Here is a 9,746-nt window from a genome sequence, read left to right as displayed (position 1 = left end):
CGCCGAGGACGGCTTTGTTTTCAAGAAAGGGAGGATGATGAGGACATGGCTACCATAGTTACACCCACAACCCCTACTATTATACCTATTGGACCAATTACTAGATGTCGTGCATGCCAGTTAAATTATCAGGTACTTTTGTTTCTTGGTAATGTTTCTAATATTCATGAGAATGTGCTGCTGCCTAACTTGGATAAATTTGTGTTGATTACAATTGAAGGGCCTAGCATGGACAAGAAGGATGAACATTGGAGCATGACCAAGCATGGAGATGATGACACACGCGAAGGGGACAAGAACGGAATTTCCAGTGAAGATTTCCGCACTTTGAAGACACCATGAGGACATACAAGAAGATGGATGAAATATACAAGATGTCGGTTCATAAAATTCGTCCATAGCTTATTATAGGTGTTGCGCCACCTTATTTTTGGGCCAGGCCCATGTAACTTCGAAATACCTCTTATTAGGCTGTCTGTAGAATCCGTATTGTAGGGGAAACGACTTAGGAGGTGTTTTAGTCCCACCTTGCCAAGAGTGGATGAAATTCCCTCTCTTTTCCCCTATAAATACATGCCATAAGGCACCGTTTAGACTTGGGAATTGTTTAGTTAAAAGTTAGCCATTGCAACTTCGTGTACTTCGTTTGTGACCAACGACCAGACCAAAACCGCTTCCGGATCCCCACTTTTATCAACACTTCGTATATATTCGCAATATTCAGATTGCTTTACCATATTTTTGCTTGTTCTTCGATTGCATGCAGGAATAGACCTTTGTGACCAGGCTGATCGTGCTTCCGGCATCGTAAGTAACCTCAGAAGATTGGTTTATCGATTGCTAAGACGCAACGTCGTGCACATTTGTAGTCGGATCGTCAAAGTCGACTCAACCAAATCAATAGTTATCATCTCATCGAAAGATCGAGACACCCCACCTGTATCAATATGATGCACGGTTAATGAGGTATTAATGCATGAACATGAAAGGGGTTTTCTATAAAACCGACATTCTCTAGATAATGTCTAAAATCGCAGCAGGAAAAAAAACACATCGGGCCGAAACTGAGATCTGGCCGGGGGGGCGGGGGAACTGCTCACATGGGGCCTTTGAGGCCTTGGAGAGGGGCGCGCAGCCCATGCGAGCAGGGGAGGCCGCTCGGTCGATGTGGAGGCAGTTAATGCGGGACAGCAGCGGTCGTCTCCTCTCTGCTCGAACGAAGCAGAGGCGCGGCGGCGGGGCTGCACAGGGAGGCGCAGCTCCAGTGGGCAAGGGCCGGAGACGAGGCGGCGGAGCGGCGCGGATCCGGCGCTCGGACTAGTCGAAGATTAGTTCTGAAGGGCGGCGTCCATGCGTTGGGGCGATGTGCTCCTCATTCCCTGCAGGCAGACGATGATGGGAGAGCGAGGTGAGCACGGGGAAGGAGAAACGGAAGGAGACAGCAGAGTAGAAGGGAGAGATGGAGAGGGAGAGGTGCGGCTCACCGGCGGCGGCCGGTCCGACGAGGCACGGCGGGCGAAGGAGGGGTGCGCGGGAGGAGCCGAGGAGGCCAGACGAGGTGGTGGAGGCGCTGTGGCTCGGCGCGCTGCATCTCGTGCACGAGGAGAAGCAGAGGAGGCCGAGACTTGCTGTGGCTGACGAAGAGGCATGGCGGCTCAGGTGTGGGATGGCTAGGGTGGCCGGGTCCGCTCGTCTCCCGGTCGGATCTGAGGCGGACGGAGGCGCCGAACGACGAAGAGGATGCTCGTGCGGGCAGCCATGGCAAGGTCCGGTGCAAACTCCATGGCGCGCGGGGAGCTCCTATAGGAAAAGAGAGGGGGGGAGAGACGGCGTGAGAGAGAGCTAGGGGAGGATACAGGAAAAAGAAAGGGGAAGGAAGAAGGCACGGCCGGCCGTGGTCTTGCCGGCGGCGGGCGCGAGTGCTCGAGGAGCTCCTCTCCTCGGGCGCTCGTGAAGACGAGGTGGAGGAGTGGCGACTGGCCTGTGAGTGGCTGCGAGGTGGAGGGTGATGGATTTGATGGGCGGCGGCTGATCCTCAGATTTGGACTAAGGAGTCTTTAGAGCATCTTCAGCCGTTCGCCCCCCAGGCGTCTAAAAAGAGCGGCCTGGGGTGAACCGGTGCTAGATTGGCCCCTGGGACGACCTAGCTTTGAGTCACGCCCCTAGGCGCCGCCCCCAGGACGCGGCAATTTTAAACTTGGTCCTTCCCGCTCATCACAAAAGACACCACAAGTCCGGCGATCATAGGCCACAGTCCGGCGATCGTAGGCCACAGTTTGGCGATCGGATAATAAATAGTCCGGCGTAAAAAAAAGAACGCCACAAGTCTGGACACGTGCATCACTTGGCGGGGTCGGCCTCCGGCTTCGACGGAGTCGGCATGCGCGGGTTTGGCAGTGTCGGAGCTGCTTCTGTGCTGGGCGGCGTCGGCGCGGCTGGGCGTCGTGGAGGGATCATCGCTCGGGCTTGGCGGCGGCGTCTGCGTGGGCGTGGGAGTTGGCGGCAGCTGATTCAGGATGAGGCCGCGCTCCGCCAGGTACCACGCCTTGAGCTTCTCTTCGTTGCTCTGGAGCATGTCCGCCCCGCCCATCAGAAAAGCCAGGTCGGTGTTTCTCTTCTTCGCGGCGACGTTGGTCCGGAGCAGGTCGAGCTTAACGGCGCTGTTCGTCATCACTGCCGACCACTGCGCCTCGGTCTTCTCTGCATGCAGGGCGGCCCGGGCCTGTGCGTCGGCGAGGCAATGCTCGATGGACTCCTGCACTCGCGTGGTCGCCGCGTCGGAGTGTTTCCCCTTCTTGGCCCCTTTGTTGCCGTCCGGCCACCCTTTTGACGCGCCCGGCATCGGTGTGTCCGGCTTGTAGGTCTCCTTGGCCTTGGCGAGGGTGCGCCGGACTTCCGCCCACTTCTCGCACTTGTCGATCCGCTTGAAGACGTGGAGGTACTTGAATTCTTGGTCGTTGTTGTCCTGGCGGTACATGGCGAACATGCGCAGCAGCTGCGCCGAGGAACAAACAGTTGGCGGGCGCACACGGCGAAGTGAAGCGGGAGACCGGCGTACCATACCTGATCCTCAATGTTGGCGCCGCTCTCCGGGCGAGCCGCGATCTCCTCGACGATCCCATGCCACTTGTTGCACGCCGCCTGGATGAGCCCCCAATGGTTCGCCATTCCCTTCGACCCGCGCTGCATGTAGACGCCTTTGAAGGGGTCGACGAGCTTGCGCTCGTCGAACTCGGCCTTGATGCGCTCCCAGTACGTCTCGATGCTCTAATTCGTGTCGGTGGTCGGGTCGAGGTAGACGACTTTCCATGCTTCGGCAAGGCATTCCTGCTCCTTGGACGCCCACTTGATGTGCGGCTCGCCGGTCCTGGCCGCCTGCTTCTTCTTGTTGCGCCTCCTAGCCGGAACAGTCGCCGGTTCCTCATCCTCCTCCTCCTCGTCCTCCTCGTCCGGCTCCTCCTCGCCGTACTCGAGCTCGCCGTCCATGCCTCCGCTGAGGTCCACCGTGTCGTCCTGGGTAGCGAACCCAGGGGACGCGGCCGCCGCTGCCGAGCCTGCCGCGATGATGTCGTCCATGTCGGCGTTGGTCGCGTCAGTGTCGCCGAAGTGCAACGTGGAAGCTTGTGAGAAGGGCAGCGCGCAACGGCGGAGAGGGGGCGTCGGGGAGGACGCGTAGGCCGGCGGGGAGTAGTTGTATGGAGGGTACTGCACGCCGGCGAAGGCGGGCGAGGGCGTGCGCTGGGCCGGGTCTCCATGGGGGAAGGTAACGTTGGGGTTGAACCCATCGTGCGCGTCCCCGTCGGCATAGCCCGGCGACGGCGTGCATCCCCATGGTTGCGGCGACGACGAGAAGCCGGCCGGAGAGCCGACGCTTTGCTGGCTCCAGGGCGCGTGCTGGGTGTTGCCGCTTGGTGGATTCATCATCCCCACGAGAGCCGCCTCAGCTTGATCCGCCGCAGCAGCCGCAGCCGCACGCGTCGCGCTGTCCCGGGCCTTTTTGGCGATGGCCCTGTTCCGCCGGTCGGCGGTGACAGCCTCCCGTCGCTGAACTTCCGCCCTCCAGTCGGCGTTGGACATGCCCGGTGGCTTGGACGGCGGCGCCCTCGGCTTCCTCTGCTTTGGGTGGGCGACGGTGGCGGCCGCAGCTGTCGCGAAGCTGGGGTTCACGTACTTCTTCGGCGGCATCGCGGCCGGCTGGGAGGCGAGCGGGAGGGAGATTGGCGGGAGGAATGGAAAGAATGAGAGGTAAGTGGGGGAAAAGTGGGAAGAAACGGCGGGAAGAGGCTCTCGACTCACCGACAGAGCGGCCCCACACCCCTTTTCGCTTGTGCCGGTGCACCCAGACGCCCCCAGTGCGCCGGGTTCGGCTCGGGTCCACCGGCGCCAGTTTCGGCCCAAGCCGGCGAAAAACGGGCTACTTGGGGCGCCACTGGGCCGATTTTTGCCCGCCGACGCTAAAAAACGCCTAGGGATGGCCTGTTGGGGGCGCGGCTGGAGATGCTCTTATACAGGGAAAGGGGAAGTTTAGGGTAGATTTGTACCATTCGATCGTAATCGGACGGTCAAGAATAAATAGGTTAGGGGAGTCCAAACAATGAACCAAAGATGTTTTAGGGATGTTTGAGGATGATCCGGACCCATTGGTCATGACTGGTCGGTTCGGGTTCGGGACAGCTTTCGGACGCGCACGCGAAGGGGGTTTAATTGGGTTTTAGAGAAGAGAGAGAAGAGAGCGGTCCGGTTGATCTGAGAGGAGGTCAACAAAGACAAGGAAAAAGCGTCAACTACGAGCGGATGCAAGTTTTGAAAATTGACAGCAACAGAGTGCCGATGCAATGCGAATGATGCGATGATGAATGCAACAAAAAAAATTACACTGGGACAACGAAATAACTGGAAGGTTTCTGGAGCGTCGGTCTCGGGTCGTCCGGGCAAGTGCAGACTTGGTCGTTTTCTTCGCTGTGTTCGAGTATGTCTTCCTCCCTCAGTCTTCCTTGCTCCTTAGCTTCTCCATGGCTAACTCCTTGGTACCTGAGTATGCAAAGTGTCTCCATTTGAGGTAGTACCAATGTCTCATGTGTTTCGAAGAGGAATAGGGAGAGGAGAGATGTCACCTCAGTTTCGAGAGCTCTTGTACATACACGAGTCATAGGTCCGCTTGGCACTTGGTGAGACGATGATAGGTCCATGGGGATGACCTTGGGATGCTCCGCCTCATCTCCTCCCCCCCCCCCCTTGGAAAGATTCGACCTCGGATCAAATTCTTCATCACCATGGTAGGGCGAGAGATCCTTGGCGTTGAAGATATCGCTCACATTGTACTTGTCGTGTGGTATGTCGATCTTGTAGGCGTTGTTGTTGTAGTATTCTAGCACCTTGAAGGGTCCATCGGCTCGAGGTAGAAGCTTGTACTTGCATTTGTTGGGGACGCGGTCCTTGCAAAGGTGTAGCCACACAAGATCTCCAACGTGGAATATCATGGGTTGCTTATTGATGTTGAGCTTGGTCGCGAGTCATTGTACTTGGCGCTCGGTTGTGTGCCTTGTATCTTCATGCACCTTCTTGAGATAGCTTGCTCGCGCACTCGTGTCCATGTCGATGTGTTCTTGTTTGGTAGAGGTAGAATATCCAATGGGGACAAAGGATTGAAGCCGTAGACGACCTCGAAGGGGGACTTGTCAGTAGTCGAATGTCTTGCGCGGTTGTAGGCATACTCGACGATGGGTAAGCACTCTTCCCACTCCTTGATGTTCTTCTTGATCAACACGCATAGGAGAGTCGATAGCGTCCGGTTCGTGACCTCCGTTTGGCCGTCGGTTTGTGGATGGTATGCCGAAGAGAACAGGAGCTTGATTCCGAGCTTGGCGCATAGCGTCTTCCAAAAGTAGCTTAGGAACTTGACGTCGCGATCCGAAACAATAGTCTTGGGCACTCCATGTAGACACAGTATTTCCCTACAAAAGAGATTTGCAACATGTGAAACATTGTCTATCTGGTTGCATGGGATAAAATGTGCCATCTTAGAGAAACGGGCCACAACAACAAACACGGAATCATTTCCATTTCGCGTTCTAGGCAAACCAAGCACAAATTCCATACTAATATCTTCCCATGGGTGATACAGAATAGGAAGTGGCATATAGAGACCATGGGATTGATCTTTAGACTTAGCTTTGCAACATGTAGAGCATCGGTTGGTGTAGCGGGAGACGTCACGGAACATCTTGGGCCAAAAGTAGTTCTTGAAGAATGTAGCGAATGTCTTGTCGCGTCCAAAGTGTCCCATAAGTCCTCCTCCATGAGCCTCTTGCAGAAGTAACAAACGAAGGGAAGACTCGGGGATGCATAGTTTGTTAGCTCTCATAGGATAATCATCTTTGATGTAATATCGTTCCCAAGATGTTTGCATCAAACATTTGGCATAAGGGATAGCCAAAGTAGGATCATGCGCATACAAGTCTTTTATGTGCTCAAAGCCAATGACATTCAATTCAAGTTGAGTAATAAGCATGCATTTTCGGGAAATAGCATCCGCCACAACATTCTCTTTACCTTTAATGTACTTGATGACATAAGGAAAAGACTAAATAAACTCACTCCATTTGGCATGTCGCTTATTCAATTTAGTTTGACCCTTAAGGTACTTTAGCGTTTCATGGTCCGTATGGATGACAAATTCATGCGGGCGAAGATAATGTTCCCACACATGCAAAACTCGCACTAAGGCATATAGCTCTTTGTCATAGATGGCGTAATTTAGTTGCACGTCGGAAAGTTTCTCACTAAAGTAAGCTATGGGGCGCTTCTCATGCATTAACACACCTCCTATACCATTGCCACTAGCTTCGCAATGAACTTCAAAAGTTTTATCAAAATTGGGCAAGGCAAGCAAAGGAGCATGTGTAAGCAAATTCTTAAGCTCATGAAATGCGGTATCTTGGGATGGTCCCTGAACAAATGGTGCATTCTTCTTACTCAAGGCTTGCAAAGGAGATGTAATAGTGCTAAAGTCCTTAACGAATCTATGATATAAACCGGCTAAGCTAAGGAAACTTCGCACTTGTTGCAAGTTAGTGGGTTGTGGCCAATTTTTTAATAGCATCAATTTTAGCTTCATCGACATGAACACCCTTAGATGACACAACAAAACCCAAGAAAACAAGCTTATCAACATCAAAAAGGCATTTGTCCATATTAGCATAAAGGCTCTCTTTTCTTAGAGTTTGCAAAACGGTTCTAAGATGGGTGACATGATCTTCTAGAGACATGCTAAACACAAGAATATCATCAAAGTAGACCATAACTAATACGCCAATGTATGGGCAAAGAACATAATGAATCACACGCATAAAAGTGTCGGGTTCTTCGGATAAGCCCATAGGCACGACCAACCACTCATACAAGCCAAATTTGGTTTTGAAAGCGGGTTTCCATTCATTTGGAACCTTGTATCCCTATATGTGTATGTGGATTTAGCATATGTGTGATTGGATCTTTGTCAATTGAGTGTTCTTCTTGTGTTTTGCTACTTCTTGAGCTTGCGTTGATTTTCCCTTGAAGAGGAAAGGGTGATGCAGCAAAGTAGAGATAAGTATTTCCCTCAGTTAAGAACCAAGGTATAAATCTAGTAGGAGGCACAAGCAAGTATCCAATCTATGCACCTGCACAAACTAACAAACACTTGCACACAATGCGAAAAAGGGGTTGTCAATCCCTTCACGGTCACAAACAAGAGTGAGATCTAATAGAGATAGGTATAAAAGATAAATAAAAGAGCAAACTAAAGTAAATATAAATAAATTGCAACAAGGTGTTTTTTGGTTTTTTGGTTTATAGATATGAAAACATATGATGGAAAATAGACCCGGGGGGCATAGGTTTCACTAGAGGCTTCTCTCTTGAAAGAAAACATACGGTGGGTAAACAAATAACTGTCGAGCAATTGATGGAGAAGTGCATAGTTATGATGATATCTAAGGCAATGATCATGAATATAGGCATCACGTCCGTGACAAGTAGACCGAAACGATTCTGCATCTACTACTATTACTCCACACATCGACCGCTATCCAGCATGCATCTAGAGTATTAAGTTCATAAGAACGGAGTAATGCGTTAAGCAAGATGACATGATGTAGAGGGATAAACTCAAGCAATATGATGAAAACCCAATCTTTTTATCCTTGTTGGCAACAATACAATACGTGCCTCGCTACCCCTACTATCTCACTGGGTGAGGACACCGCAAGATTGGACCCATACTATGCACCTCTCCCATTGCAAGAAAACCAATCTAGTTGGCCAAACCAAACCTATAGTTCGAAATACAAAGATATCTTAATCATGCATAAAAGAGTTCAGAGAAGACTCAAATAATATTTGTAGATAATCTGATCATAAATCCACAATTCATCGGATCTCGACAAACACACCGCAAAAGAATATTACATCGGATAGAACTGCAAGAACATCGAGGATAACATTGTATTGAAGATCAAAGAGAGAGAAGAAGCCATCTAGCTACTAGCTATGGACCCGTAGGTCTGTGGTAAACTACTGACACTTCATCGGAAGGGCAGCAAGGTTCACGTAGAGGCCCTCCGTGATCGAATCCCCCTCCGGCAGGATGCCGGAAAAGGCCCCAAGATGGGATTTCATAGGAACAGAGGCTTGCGGTGGTAGAAAAGTATTTTGGTGGATGCTTCTGATGTTGCGGGAATATTTGAGAATTTATAGAAGTGGTTTTAAGGTTAGGGGACTCCGAGGGGCCCACAAGCCCTCTGGGCGCGCCCTCGAGGCTTGTGGCCTCCTCGGGGATCTTTTGACCCTCTCTCCAAGTTACATAGGTGTCTTCTGGTCCAAGAAAAAGCATCATAAAGTTTTATTTCGTTTGGACTCTGTTTGATATTTGATAACCCATAAGTATAGGGGATCGCAACAGTTTTTGAGGGTAGAGTATTCAACCCAAATTTATAGATTCGACACAAGGGGAGTCAAATAATATTTGAAAGCATTAGCAGCTGAGTTGTCAATTCAACCACACCTGGAGATTAATTATCTGCAGCAAGTAATCAGTAGCAAAGTAATATGATAGTTTTGATAGTAGTGACAGCAGCAATGGTAACAGTAATAGTGATAGCAGTAATTTTGTAGCAAGTGTAACAGTGATGATAGCAGTAGTAACTTAGCAGAAACAATATAAGATAAATTCGTAGGCATTAGATCGGTGACTTGTTGGACGATATTCATCATGAGACAGTTATAACCTAGGGCGATACGACACTAGCTCCAGTTCGTCAATATAATGTAGGCATGTATTCCGTAAATAGTCATACGTGCTTATGGAAAGAACTTGCATGACATCTTTTGTCCTACCCTCCCGTGGCAGCGGGGTCCATATTGGAAACTAAGGGATATTAAGGCCTCCTTTTAATAGAGAACCGGAACAAAGCATTAACACATAGTGAATACATGAACTCCTCAAACTACGGTCATCATCGGGAGTGGTCCCGACTATTGTCACTCCGGGGTTGCCGGATCATAACACGTAGTAGGTGACTATAACTTGCAAAATCGGATCTAAAACATGGATATAATTATGATAACATAAACGGGTCAGATCTGAGTTCATGGCACCCGGGCCAAAAGTGACAAGCATTAAGCATAGCAAAGTCATAGCAACATCAATCTCAGAACATAGTGGATAAAAGGGATCAAGCCCTAACAAAACTAACTCGATTACATGA

General features: G+C 50.8%; 1 long non-coding RNA gene across 2 annotated transcripts; it reads right to left on the bottom strand.

Moving 5' to 3' along the window:
- Positions 1–680: 680 nt before the first annotated feature.
- Positions 681–2,068, bottom strand: LOC120976627 (uncharacterized). Of its 2 annotated transcripts, XR_006672040.2 has the most exons (3): positions 1,485–1,985; positions 1,101–1,379; positions 681–937 (listed from the first exon to the last, which is right to left on the bottom strand). It is a non-coding gene; the product is annotated as an uncharacterized lncRNA (long non-coding RNA). The 2 variants fall into 2 exon arrangements; XR_005772618.3 differs by lacking the exon at positions 681–937 and having other exon boundaries at positions 941–1,379; positions 1,485–2,068.
- Positions 2,069–9,746: the final 7,678 nt, after the last annotated feature.

The sequence above is a fragment of the Aegilops tauschii genome, chromosome 3 (assembly GCF_002575655.3).
Source record: "Aegilops tauschii subsp. strangulata cultivar AL8/78 chromosome 3, Aet v6.0, whole genome shotgun sequence".
NCBI classification, from domain to species: Eukaryota; Viridiplantae; Streptophyta; class Magnoliopsida; order Poales; family Poaceae; genus Aegilops; species Aegilops tauschii.
This window is presented reverse-complemented; position numbering and strand designations above follow the sequence as displayed.